The following is a 13,407-nucleotide window of genomic DNA, read 5'->3' on the forward strand; positions in this document are numbered from 1 at the left end:
CTTAGGTCATTTGTGGAACGGAGGGCACGTGTAGGACGATAGACTGAGATGAGAGAGGAGATATAAGGTGGTGCAGAACTGTGGAGAGCTTTGTGGGTCAGAGCAATGAGTTTATATTGGACCCTGTAGCGAATGGGTAACCAGTGTAATGACTGGCACAAGGTGGAGGCATCGGTGAAGCGGCTGGACAGAAATACGACCCTGGCTGCCGCATTCAGGACAGATTGGAGAGGGGAAATTTTGGTAAGAGGGAGACCGATCAGAAGAGAGTTGCAGTAGTCCAGACGAGAGTGAATAAGAGCGACAGTAAGAGTTTTAGCAGTTTCAAAAGTGAGATAAGATCGGATTCTGGAGATGTTTTTAAGATGCAGGTGACAAGAGCGAGTGAGTGATCGGATATAGGGAGTAAAGGAAAGGTTAGTGTCGAATATGACCCCAAGGCAGCGGGCGTGCTGCTTGGGAGTTATGGTTGAACCCTCCAAGGTAATTTCGATCTAAGGTAGAGTTAGGTTAGTAGAGGGGGGAAACACAAGAAGTTCAGTTTTGGAGAGATTCAGTTTAAGATAGAGGGAGGACATGATGTTAGACAAAGCAGACAAACAATCCTTGGTGTTTTGTATTAGGGTAGGGGTGATGTCAGGGGAAGAAGTGTATAATTGGGTGTCGTCAGCATAGAGATGATACTGGAACCCAAATCTGCTGATTGTTTGTCCAATAGGGGCAGTGTATAGAGAGAAGAGGAGGGGGCCTAGGACTGAGCCCTGCGGAACCCCGATAGTAAGGGGATGAGGAGGGGAAGAGGAGCCGGCAAAAGATACAGTGAAGGAGCGGTCAGAGAGGTAGGAGGAGAACCAGGAGAGAACGGTTTCCTTGAGGCCTATAGAGTGGAGCACAGTGAGGAGGAACTGGTGATCCACTGTGTCAAATGCGGCAGAGAGATCCAGGAGTATCAGCAGGGAGCAGTGACCTTTGGATTTGGCTGTTAGTAGATCATTAGAGACTTTAGTGAGGGCAGTTTCAGTGGAGTGTAAGGAGCGGAAACCAGATTGTAGAGGGTCGAGGAGAGAGTTATCTGAGAGATAGTGGATAAGACGGGAGTGGACCAAGCGTTCCAGGAGTTTAGAGATGAAAGGAAGATTAGAGACAGGTCTGTAGTTAGCAGTGCAGTTCTGGTCCAGGGATGGCTTTTTAAGTAAAGGGGTTATGATGGCATGTTTAAATGAGGAGAGAAAAATACCTGAAGAAAGAGAGAGGTTAAATATTTTAGTCAGGTGAGTGGTGACCACCGGTGAGAGGGACTGCAGGAGATGTGAAGGAATGGGGTCACTGTTGCAGGTTGTGGGCCGAGAAGAAGCGAGGAGCTGGGTAACTTCTTCTTCTGTAACAGGCTCAAAGATGGCAAGTGAGCTTGAAGTGCGGCAGGGAAGGGGATCCAGGCACTGAGGAGATTGGGCTGAGATGTCCTGATGGATGTGGTTGGTTTTTTCAAAGAAATAAGTGGCCAGATCCTCCCCGCTGAGGTTGGTGGTGGGGGCCTGTGCTTTAGGTTTCAGGAGGGAGTTTAAGGTTTCGAAAAGTCGTTTTGGATTGTTAGACATTGAAGTGATGAGGGTGGTGAAGTAGGATTGTTTGGCCAGATGAAGGGCAGAGTTATAGGTTCTGTTATAGTGGATGAAGTCCTCTGCTAAAAGATTTTCTCCACTGACGCTCAGCGCACCTTGAGCAACGTTGAAGAAAACGTGTTTGCATCGTGTGCCAGGGCTGCCGTTGTCTGTGTCGGGTCTTTCTGCGAGTAGAAGGAGCTGCTTCATTTAGGGCACTCTTCAGTGTATTATTGTAGTGTGACAATGCTAAGTCTGGACAGCAGAAGGAGGAGATGGGGTCTAAAGATGTGTGGAGATTGTCCATAAGCTGCTGGGTATTAATGGTACGTGTATTCCTATAAGTGTGGTAAGTGGGGGTGTCCCGGGTGAGGAGACAATTCTTAACAGAGAAGGAAAGAAGGTTGTGGTCCGAGAGCGGGAGAGGGGATTTGGTAAAGTCATCCAGCGAGCAGAGACTGGAAAAAACCAGGTCCAGAGTATTCCCGTCTTCATGGGTAGGAGAATTAGTAAACTGTGAGAGACGGAATGAAGAGGTTAGAGAAAGTAGATGAGAGGCAGATTGGGAGAGGGGATCATCGATGGGGATGTTAAAGTCACCCATGATGAGGGTGGGGATGTCACAGGATAGAAAGTGAGGAAGCCAGGTGGCAAAGTGATCCAAGAACTGGTGGGAGGAGCCTGGAGGGCGATACACAACTGCCACTCGCAGGGAGAAGGGTTTAAAGAGTCTTTTGGTGTGGACTTCAAAGGAAGGAAACATAAGTGAGGGAACCGGGGGGATGAACTGGAAAGCACATTGTGAGGAAAGGAGCAGACCAACACCTCCACCCTGTCTGTTGCCAGGTCTGGCGGTATGTGAAAATTTCAGCCCACCAAACGAGAGAGCAGCAGCAGTGGTGGTGTCTGGCTGCTAAATCCAGGTTTCAGTGAGAGCCAGAAGGTTAAGGGAATTAGAGAGGAAAAAATCATGGATGTAAGTTAGTTTGTTACACACAGACCGTGCGTTCCAGAAAGCACAATGGAAATCGATAGGAGAGGGCATGCACTGAACGTTAATAAGATTAGCAGGGTTTCTATATGCAGCTGGAGGAGAGTAATGTATGCTAGTGGAGGGAGGCCCAGGGTTGGGGGAGATGTCGCCTGCGACTAGTAAAAGGAGAATGAAGAGAAAGAGCAGGTAGTGCAATGATTTGTATGAACGTTTTGAGTGCTGTATGGAGGTAGAGGATGGTTTGCAGTGGGTGAGGAATGTCAGTAGAGCCTCGGAGTTATACATGGGAGAGGGGAGAAGGGAGGGGCTGATATAGAGTGAGTGCACAGAATGTGTTAAAGGGCGGGCGAGTTGTGAGAAAGCAGAAGTGAAAACAAATAAAAAGCAGATTGATAAGACTAATGCATAATGCAGTATGACTGACCGAGAAGCATGTTTGTATGAATATCTTATGCACCTTACCTGTCTCCTGCCCAACTGCCATTGTATAACTGCACTTTTAACTATTGCACGCGTGACCCAGCACACGTGCTATCCCGAGCCAGAGCTGAATATATATGAACTGAAATGTCTACTAAAGTCCAGCACCAGTTGGTCATACTGAGTAATTAGTCAATTAGCAAAAGTCCAGAGCTGGCAATGCTATGCAGGGTAATAAACACCCAATGTTAACCCCTTTCCAACCCATGACGTCTTAGTACGCACATTTGCGTACCCCCGGTTCAGTGAGGGCTGCTGCGCTGAGCCCTCACTGAACCGAGCACATGTCAGCTGATTCTTACAGTTGACATGTGCCCGCAACAGCCGCGGGTGGAATCGCGATCCACCCGCGGCTGTTAACATGTTAAATACCGCTGTCAATCTCCGACAGCGGCATTTAACGCGCGCTTCCGGGTTGCGCGTCATAAGCCCCGCCCATCGACGACCCCGTCACGTGATTGCGGGTCGCCGATGGGCGTGCATGACAACCCAGGGTCTGCAGCAGACGCCTGTGGTTGTCATGATCTGGTCGCTATGAGCGCCACCTAGTGGTCGGCGCTCATAGCACAGGACCATTTCTGCTGCATGCAGGGGATCTGCTCGTCCCCTGTATGTAGCAGAGACGATCAGACAACTGCTGCTTCTGGTCTCCTATGGAGACTATTGAAGCATGAAGTGAAAAAAAAATGTTTTTAAAAATATAAAAAAAAAATATATATATAAAAGTTTAAATCACCCCCCTTTCGCCCCATTCAAAATAAAATATATAAAAAAAAAACCCACATACACATATTTGGTATCGCCGCGTTCAGAATCGCCCGATCTATCAATATAAAAAAAGAATTAATCCGATCGGTAAACGGTGTAACGAGAAAAAAATTCTAAACGCCAGAATTACGTTTTTTGGTCGCCGCAAAATTGCAATAAAATGCAATAACGGGCGATCAAAACATCGGATCTACCCCAAAATGTTATCAATAAAAACGTCAGCCCGGCGCGCAAAAAATAAGCCCTCACCCAGCCCCAGATCACCAAAAATGGAGACGCTACAGGTCTCGGAAAATGGCGCTTTTTTTTTTTAGTTTTTTTTACCAAATTTTGGAATTTTTTTTCACCACTTAAATATAAAATAACCTATACATGTTTGGTGTCTACGAACTCGTAATGACCTGGAGAATAAGAATGGCAGGTCAGATTTAGCATTCAGTGAACGTGGTAAAAAAATAAAAATAAAAAACAACTGTGGTATTGCACTTTTTTTGCAATTTTACCGCAGTTGGAATTTTTTTCCCGTTTTCCCATACACAATATGGTAAAACTAGTAATGGCGTTGAAAAGTACAACTTGTCCCGCAAAAAATAAGCCCTCACATAGCCATATTGTCCAAAAAATAAAAACGCTATGGCTCTGGGAACAAGGGGAGCAAAAAACGAAAAAGCAAAAACGACAAAACCCAAGGTTGCGAAGGGGTTAAACAAAGAGGTCATAAAACAGTGAAATGGAAAGCTTTGAACACTAAAATAGGAGCAGGGAAAAAAAAAAAAACACAAAAACAGATGGAACAATTAAATACCATGGAGAAATCTTGCTAGACAATATGACGCTGTTCACACTTCTCATCAGACAGCACACAAAAACGGATGGAACTATTAAATACCAGTATGTGTGAGTGTGGGAGGAAACCCTCTCAAACATAGGGAGAACATACAAACTCCTTGCAGGTGTTGTCCTTGGTTGGAATTCAACCCAGGACACTGATGCTGCAAAGCAACAGTGCTAACCACTGAGCCACCATGCTGCCCCATGTCAGTCAAGGTGGTTGTGTATGAGTGATTTTCCTAAAACTTGTAAGAAAAAAAAATCACAGCAAGCATTATTCTTGTGCAGACAGATCCTATACCAAGCCACTAATCAAAGGAGCACATAGACCTGCACGGAGACGTGACTTGTCAATCATGGCAACGTTCATCTGAACATAGCCTTATTACACAACTGTTGACATAGATCAGGGAAATAATATATGCAAGTACTGCTTAAGAGTTGTCTCAAGTTCTTAAATGGTTAAAATTAGAATTGTTGGATCCAAGAAACTTCAGTGCAACGACGATGCTGCAGAAGTAAAGCCGATGCTGCCAGCAACATGGATGAGCGCACTGTTCTGACTGGCGGAGCAGCCAGGTCACTGGCCGAACTGTCAAGTTTCAGGAGATCCTAAAATCAAAAAATTTGAATACTCCTTTAACCCCTTTCTGACGTGCTCAGTAATAGTATGTCGTACTGACCTGGGCCTATTGGACCAGGTACGTACTATTACGCGCACTGCAAACGTACGCGCACTGCGAACATGCCCGCACACAAGCGGTGCGATAGCCGCCGAGTGTCATCTGATTCTCACAGCTGACACCCAGTGTTATGTGCCAGGAGCAGTGCAAGAGATGTGTAAAAGTACACATATTTGGTATCGCCGAGTCCGGAATGACCTGACCTATAAAACTGTCCCACTAGTTAACCCCTTAAGTGAACACGGTAATAAAAAAAAAAAAGCAAAAAACTATGCTTTACCATCATAATGCCAAACAAAAAATGGAATAAAATGTGATCAAAAAGACAAATGTAAATAGAAATGGTACCGCTGAAAACGTCATCTTGTCCCGCAAAAAACAAGCCGCCATACAGCTCCATCAGCAGAAAAATAAAAAAGTTATAACTCTCAGAATAAAGCAATACCAAAAAAAAATTTTTTCTATAAAAGTTTTTATTGTGTAAAAGCGCCAAAACATAAAAAACTATATAAATGTGGTACCGCTGTAAATGTACTGACCGGAAGAATAAAACTGCCTTATCAATTTTACCACACACGGAACGGCATAAAAAAAACCCTGAATTTGTTTTTTTTGTTTATTCTGCGCCAAAAAATCGGAATAGAAAGCGATCAAAAAATGTCACGTGCCCAAAAATGGTACCAATAAAAACGTCAACTTGTCCCACAAAAAACAAGCCCTTACATGACTCTGTTGGCTGAAATCTCGAAAAATTATTGCAAAAAGTAGTCTTTGCAAAAAAAAGCGTCTTTTAGTGTGTGACAACTGCCAAACATAAAAATCCAACATGAATCTGGTATCGCTGTAATCGCACCGAAGAATAAAGTCGTCTAATTACTTATACCGCACGAGGAACGGCGTAAAAAATAAACTCTAGGGTTAGGGTTATGTTAGGGTTGGGCTAAGGTTAGGTTTGTGTTGGGGTTGGTATTTTTTCAAAAGTAAAGAAAAAGAAAAAATGATGACGATATGGCGACTAGTGTTTAGCGCATGTGCTCGCTACTTCAGTTTGAATTTGATGCTCGGGTATGCACCAAGTATCGCGGGTGCTTGAGTGACATGCTCGAGTCTCCGGCCCATATGCTTCACGGCCAAAAAAACCTTGCGGGAATTGCCTGCCATGCATGAGCGATCCCCTTGTTGAAACAGGAATTGATCCAGCTCACCAGACATCAGAGATAAGTAAAATGCAAAGATTTATTGTATCCAAAGGTAAACTACTAAATTACCCCCTGTATCCCCACCTTATGTAGTCGGCATTGTCGGAATGACGTACTGAATCAATTCCTGTTTTAACATTTCTACTGAGCGCAAGCAAAGCGCTGATTACGAGCCCCTGGAGTCATCAGAAGCTGTGGAGGGTGAGCTGTTTTTTTCATTTTTTTCCCTGCACGAGCGATTCCCGTATGCTTTTTTGGGTGTCTAATAACCGTGAAAAATGCGGGGAGGGAACTCAAACATGTCACTCGAGCACCCGCGATACATGGTGCAGATCTGAGTACCCGATGCAAACTCAAGTAGCGAGCACTTGTGCTCAAGACCAATGACAACTTATTCAATATGATGACTTAATGTTATCAAATTCTGTGTCGTACCTCTGTGTTCAAAATGTTCACTATACCCCTTGATAAAATCCTTGAGGGGTCTAGTTTCCAAAACGGGGTCACTTGTGGGGGGTTTCCACTGTTTATACGCATCATGGGCTCCCCAAACGCAACATGGGGTCTGCTAATTATTCAAGCAAATTTTACATTCAAAAAGTCAAATTGCGCTCTTTCCCTTCCGAACCCTGCCGTGCGCCCAAACAGTGGTTTTCCCCCCACATATGAGGTATTGGTGTGCTCAGGAGAAATTGCACAACAAATTTTGGGGTCCATTTTTTCCTGTTACCCTTGCGAAAATAAAAAAAATGGGGTCTAAAGTAACATTTTTGTGAAAAAAGTTAAATGTTCATTTTTTCTTCCCTTATAAATTCCTAACAAAAAAAAATGTTGGTTCCAAAATTGTGCTGATGTAAAGTAGACATGTGGGAAATGTTATTTATTAACCATTATGTGTGACATATCTCTCTGATTTAAGGGCATGAAAATTCAAAGTTTGAAAATTGTGAAATTTTCAAAATTTTTGCCAAATTTCCAATTTTTTCACAAATAAACGGAAGTCATATCGAATAAATTTTACCACAATCATGAAGTACAATATGTCACGAAAAAACAGTCTCAGAATCAGTGGGATCCATTGAAGCGTTCCAGAGTTATTACCTCATAAAGTGACAGTGGTCAGAATTGCAAAAATTGGCCTGGTCATTAACGTGCAAACCACATTAGGGAATAAAGGGGTTAAAGCTCCCTTCCCATTGGGTCTCATTGCCATCTGAAGTGGGTTCCAAATAATGGAATTTGCTACCCATGTATGATAAAATCGGCGATCGATTTGATGATTAATGTCCGGCACTGAGACATTTGCAGATGTCTATAGAGCTTGACTCAAATGTCAATATACAGTTATATGAAAAAGTTTGGGCACCCCTATTAATCTTAAGCTTAATGTTTTATAAAAATTGGTGTTTTTGCAACAGCTATTTCAGTTTGATATATGTAATAACTGTTGGACACAGTAATGTTTCTGCCGTGAAATGAGGTTTATTGTACTAACAGAAAATGTGCAATCTGCATTTAAACAAAATTTGACAGGTGCATAAGTATGGGCACCTCACCAGAAAAGTGACATTAATATTTAGTAGATCCTCCTTTTGCAAAAATAACAGCCTCTAGTCACTTCCTGTAGCTTTTATTGATTTCCTGGATCCTGGATGAAGGTATTTTTGACCATTCCTCTTTACAAAACAATTCCAGTTCAGTTAAGTTTGATGGTCGCCGAGCATGGACAGCCCTCTCCAAATGATCCCACAGATGTTCAATGATATTCAGGTCTGGGGACTGGGATGGCCATTCCAGAACATTGTAATTGTTCCTCTGCATGAATGCCTGAGTAGATTTGGAGCGGTGTTTTGGATCATTGTCTTGCTGAAAGATCCATCCCCTGCGTAACTTCAACTTTGTCACTGATTCTTGAACATTATTGTCAAGAATCTGCTGATACTGAGTGGAATCCATGCGTCCCTCAACTTTAACAAGATTCCCGGTGCCGGCATTGGCCACACAGCCCCAAAGCATGATGGAACCTCCACCAAATTTTACTGTGGGTAGCAAGTGTTTTTCTTGGAATGCTGTGTTTTTTTGCCGCCATGCATAACGCCTTTTTGAATGACCAAACAACTCAATCTTGGTTTCATCAGTCCACCGGACCTTCTTCCAAAAAGAAATTGGCCTCTCCAAATGTGCTTTTGCATACCTCAGCCGACTCTGTTTGTGGCGTGCTTGCAGAAACGGCTTCTTTCGCATCACTCTCCCATACAGCTTCTCCTTGTGCAAAGTGCGTTGTATAGTTGACCGATGCACAGTGACACCATCTGCAGCAAGTTGATGCTGCAGCTCTCTGGAGGTGGTCTGAGGATTGTCCTTGACTGATCTCACTATTCTTCTTCTCTGCCTTTCTGATGTTTTTCTTGGCCTGCCACTTCTGGCCTTAACAAGAACTGTCCCTGTGTTCTTCCATTTCCATACTATGTTCCTCACAGTGGAAACTGACAGGTTAAATCGCTGAGACAGCTTTTTTTATCCTTCCCCTGAACAACTATGTTGAATAATCTTTGTTTTCAGATCATTTGACAGTTGTTTTGAGGGGCCCATGATGCCACTCTTCAGAGGAGATTCAAACAGGAGAACAACTTGCAAGTGGCCACTTTAAGTAGCTTTTCTCATGCTTGCATACACCTGGCTATGAAGTTCAAAGCTCAATGAGGTTACAAAACCAAAAAAAGTGCTCTAGTAAGTCAGTAAAAAGTAGGTAGGAGTATTTAAAACAAGAAAATGATAAGGATGCCCATACTTATGCACCTGTCAAATTTTGTTTGAATGCAGATTGCACATTTTCTGTTAGTACAATAAACCTCATTTCAAGGCAGAAACATTACTGTGTCCAACAGTTATTACATATATCAAACTGAAATAGCTGTTGCAAAAACACCAATTTTTATAAAACATTAAGCTTAAGATTAATAGGCGTGCCCAAACTTTTTCATATAACTGTAGAATAGCTGCAAAGAACTGATTCTACCAGTTGAACAGGCCAGAAAATAATCATTGAAGGAGATATACCAAGAATGCGAGTTATAACCTATCTATAGGGTAAGTTCTAACTTGCTGGGAGTACCACCAGTTCCCAATGATCCCCAGAACTGGGCTCTGAAATGATAGTCCTGCATGCGCACCACTGCTTCATTTATTGTGAATGGGACTGTCAGACATAGCTGATTACAGTGCCCGGTTATCTCTGGTCCCATCAATGGAGCGGTCAGGCCATTGGAAAAGAGACTTGAGAGCCCCAATTTGGGATCATTAGGACCTCCAGCAGTCTACAAGTGACTTCAATTTTTGGTTCAAGCCTTTAAACACATGCACACCATGGGAAAGTTCTCACCGCGTATGTGCTGATGTCATTGAGATGATCGGAGTTCATTGGATATGAACTCCGATGACCTGTCTGCCAGCACCACGAGCATGAGAACTTTCTCACTCTCGTGCTGACGTCAATGAGTTGAACGGACTTCATTGGATATGAACCCTGCGCAACTTTATCATGTCACTGCCAGTCACTGCGGTGCGCAAGCATGCGCTCCTAAGTGTCGCTGTAGGATGGCAGGCTGGATAGTCGCATCAAGCTACTATGCAGCCTGCCATCTAGATGTACCAGAGCTAGACCCATCACAGGACAAATGAATTATGTTTTTCATGTTGGAGAGGTGAGGATGAGGTTGCTTTATTATTTTATTTTTATTGCAGGTGATGTGGGCTTCAATGGAATGGGCGTAACGATAAGTAGAAGGCTTTTGGTTAAATTTAGATTTATTAAAGGAGTCTGTGTTTATTTCAAATAAATTATTTTATTCTGGGTGTTGGTGTTCTATTTCACTATTTGACTATAGGGTTAGTAATGGGGAATCTTATAGACGCCTCTCCACGACTAACCCCTGGGCTTGATGTCAGCTGCCAATACGAAGCTAACATCAACCCCAGCCCTATAACCCCACTGCCACCACATCAGGTCAAGTGGGAAGAGCGGAGGCTAAGTGCCAGAATTGGCGCATCTTATGGATGCACCTTTTCTGGGGCGTCTGAGAGCTGATGTTTGTAGTCTGGGAGGGGGCCAATATTCATGGCCCCTTCCTAGGCTATTAATATCAGCTCCCAGCTGTCTGCCAAGCTTTTGCTGGTTGTTAAAATAGGGGGACCCAACATCAGTTTTTTTGGGGGTACCCCATTTAAATAGCCAGTAAAGGCTAAGTATACAGCTGGGGGCTGATATTAATAGCTTGGGAAGCTCCATGGGTATTACCCCCTTCCCATTCTAGAAACACCTGCCTACAGCTGTCCGCTTAACCTCTGCTGGTGTGTAAAATTATGGGGGAATCCCACGCCATTTTTGTCAGAAATTGAATAATTTAATTCTAAAATACATGTGCAGTAAACTACGCAGTCACTGCACTAATTATATATGTCAATGACCTCTTTCTAACTATCTATTCTATAATGTCGGGTCTCGCTGTGATTATACTGTACGCGACTGATGAATTGCTGAGTTTTCAAGGAGATGGGTTCGTAAAAATCGGACGGCACTTGCATGATCCGAGTGCTGTGCGATTTTTTTTCTCACCCCCAATGACATGCACTGGCGAGTCTCGTCCGAGATACGCGGCAAAAAATTGCAGATGAGCTGTAACCCATAGATTAACATTGGTCACAGTGCAATCCGATTTTTTTATCGGATTTTACAAGTCCATTTTTCTCGCAAATGAGTATGAGCCCTAAGGCCGGACAAGCCCTATAAGTAATGAGATAGCAGTGCCTAAAGTTAGTTCCAAACACAGCTGTTAGAGTGCGGCCTGATGTGTCTTACATTAACATCACAAGTCGCGAATGGGTTACAGTATTATCAGGTTTAATATGCCTGCATGTAATCATGGGTATTTCATGTCCAGCAGTCATTCAAAAGTGCTTGGAGCCATTGGTAAATGTATAAGCTTACAGGAGATACCACAGGTGTAGTTGTATGACACACATAATTATTCTTTATAATATTAATTGGATTGTTTAAGCTGTAACTAAAGTTTAATATAACTTTGATATGTTGCAGCCCCTGTTTTGCACTGATGATTCAGGATCTCAGACCCTAACCAACCAACAGTGCTGCACAGGGTCTCAAAAGATCTAAAATTATTTATAAGTGTAGTTGCCCCTTGAAGGGGTTTTCTGGGCTCTACTACATTCTCATCCGCTTCTCTCAATGTTCTCAATGTTCTAGTGGATGAGACTCTAGTCCTCACGTGATTTGCATACATATGGTCACATGACCGCTTACTCGTGCTGCAAAAGGAGGGGAATCCTGACAGTGTGCAGGTCACAGAGGGCCCCTATAGCGCTCACGTCACAGAGGGCCCCTATAGCGCGCATGTCACAGAGGGCCACTATTGCACGCACGTCACTGAGGGCCCCTATAGCGCGCACGTCACTGAGGGCCCCTATAGCGCGCACGTCACTGAGGGCCCCTATAGCGCGCACGTCACTGAGGGCCCCTATAGCGCGCACGTCACTGAGGGCCCCTATAGCACGCACGTCACTGAGGGCCCCTATAGCGCTCACGTCACTGAGGGCCCCTATAGCGCGCACGTCACTGAGGGCCCCTATAGCGCGCACGTCACTGAGGGCCCCTATTGCACGCACGTCACTGAGGGCCCCTATAGCGCGCACGTCACTGAGGGCCCCTATAGCGCGCACGTCACTGAGGGCCCCTATAGCGCGCACGTCACTGAGGGCCCCTATAGCACGCACGTCACTGAGGGCCCCTATAGCGCTCACGTCACTGAGGGCCCCTATAGCGCTCACGTCACTGAGGGCCCCTATAGCGCTCACGTCACAGAGGGCCCCTATAGCGCGCACGTCACAGAGGGCCCCTATAGCGCGCACGTCACTGAGGGCCCCTATAGCGCGCACGTCACTGAGGGCCCCTATAGCGCGCACGTCACTGAGGGCCCCTATAGCGCGCACGTCACTGAGGGCCCCTATAGCGCGCACGTCACTGAGGGCCCCTATAGCGCGCACGTCACTGAGGGCCCCCATAGCGCGCACGTCACTGAGGGCCCCCATAGCGCGCACGTCACTGAGGGCCCCTATAGCGCGCACGTCAGAGGGCCCCTATAGCGCGCACGTCACTGAGGGGCCCTATAGCGCGCACGTCACAGAGGGCCCCTATATCGCGCACATCACTGAGGGCCCCTATATCGCGCACATCACTGAGGGCCCCTACAGTGCGCACGTCTGGGTATCTCACATCCAGAGAGATGGCAGTTAATTAGCCTACTTTTCCAAGAAGGGAGAGGTGGGATCGGACTGGTTGGGGGGCACACGCTCCACTATTCTCTGCTCATCATCACAATTGTTTTTTGAAAATCTGTCACAATGTGATTTTGCCTAATCTTCAATGAGCAGCAGGAGAAGACGCATCAGACAAGGTCCATGTTATGTGGGATGTGAGAGGACAGAGGTCTGGGAAACCTGCAGCTTGTTTGGCTGAAGAAATATGGCGATATTTATCAAGAATGGCATCAGGCAGCCAATCAGCCTGCAGCTCTCAATGGGAAAATGCAAGCAATAACCTGATTGGTTATGAACCACGCCCCCTTCAAAAGCAATAACCTGATTGGTTATGAACCACGCCCCCTTCAAAAGCAATAACCTGATTGGTTGTCATGAAAGCCTCTTTGAACTAGTTGCCATAAATCACTAGGTGGACTGGGACACACTGCAGCGCCCTCTCATCATGTGACCACAAGTCCCAGCATCACCCACTTCCACCCCTGTGTATTGGCAGTTGCGGTTCCCAGGCTCTCGCT

At 45.0% G+C, this 13,407-nt stretch overlaps 1 protein-coding gene across 2 annotated transcripts in view; it reads right to left on the reverse strand.

The window, feature by feature from the left end:
• DUSP18 (dual specificity phosphatase 18) overlaps positions 1–13,407 on the reverse strand; it is a 35,330-nt gene that overhangs the window by 21,693 nt on the left and 230 nt on the right. The window lies entirely within an intron of this gene.

This window comes from Phyllobates terribilis, unplaced genomic scaffold (assembly GCF_046119375.1).
Source record: "Phyllobates terribilis strain yellow unplaced genomic scaffold, ASM4611937v1 Scaffold_1__5_contigs__length_1240528914, whole genome shotgun sequence".
Lineage (NCBI taxonomy): Eukaryota > Metazoa > Chordata > Amphibia > Anura > Dendrobatidae > Phyllobates > Phyllobates terribilis.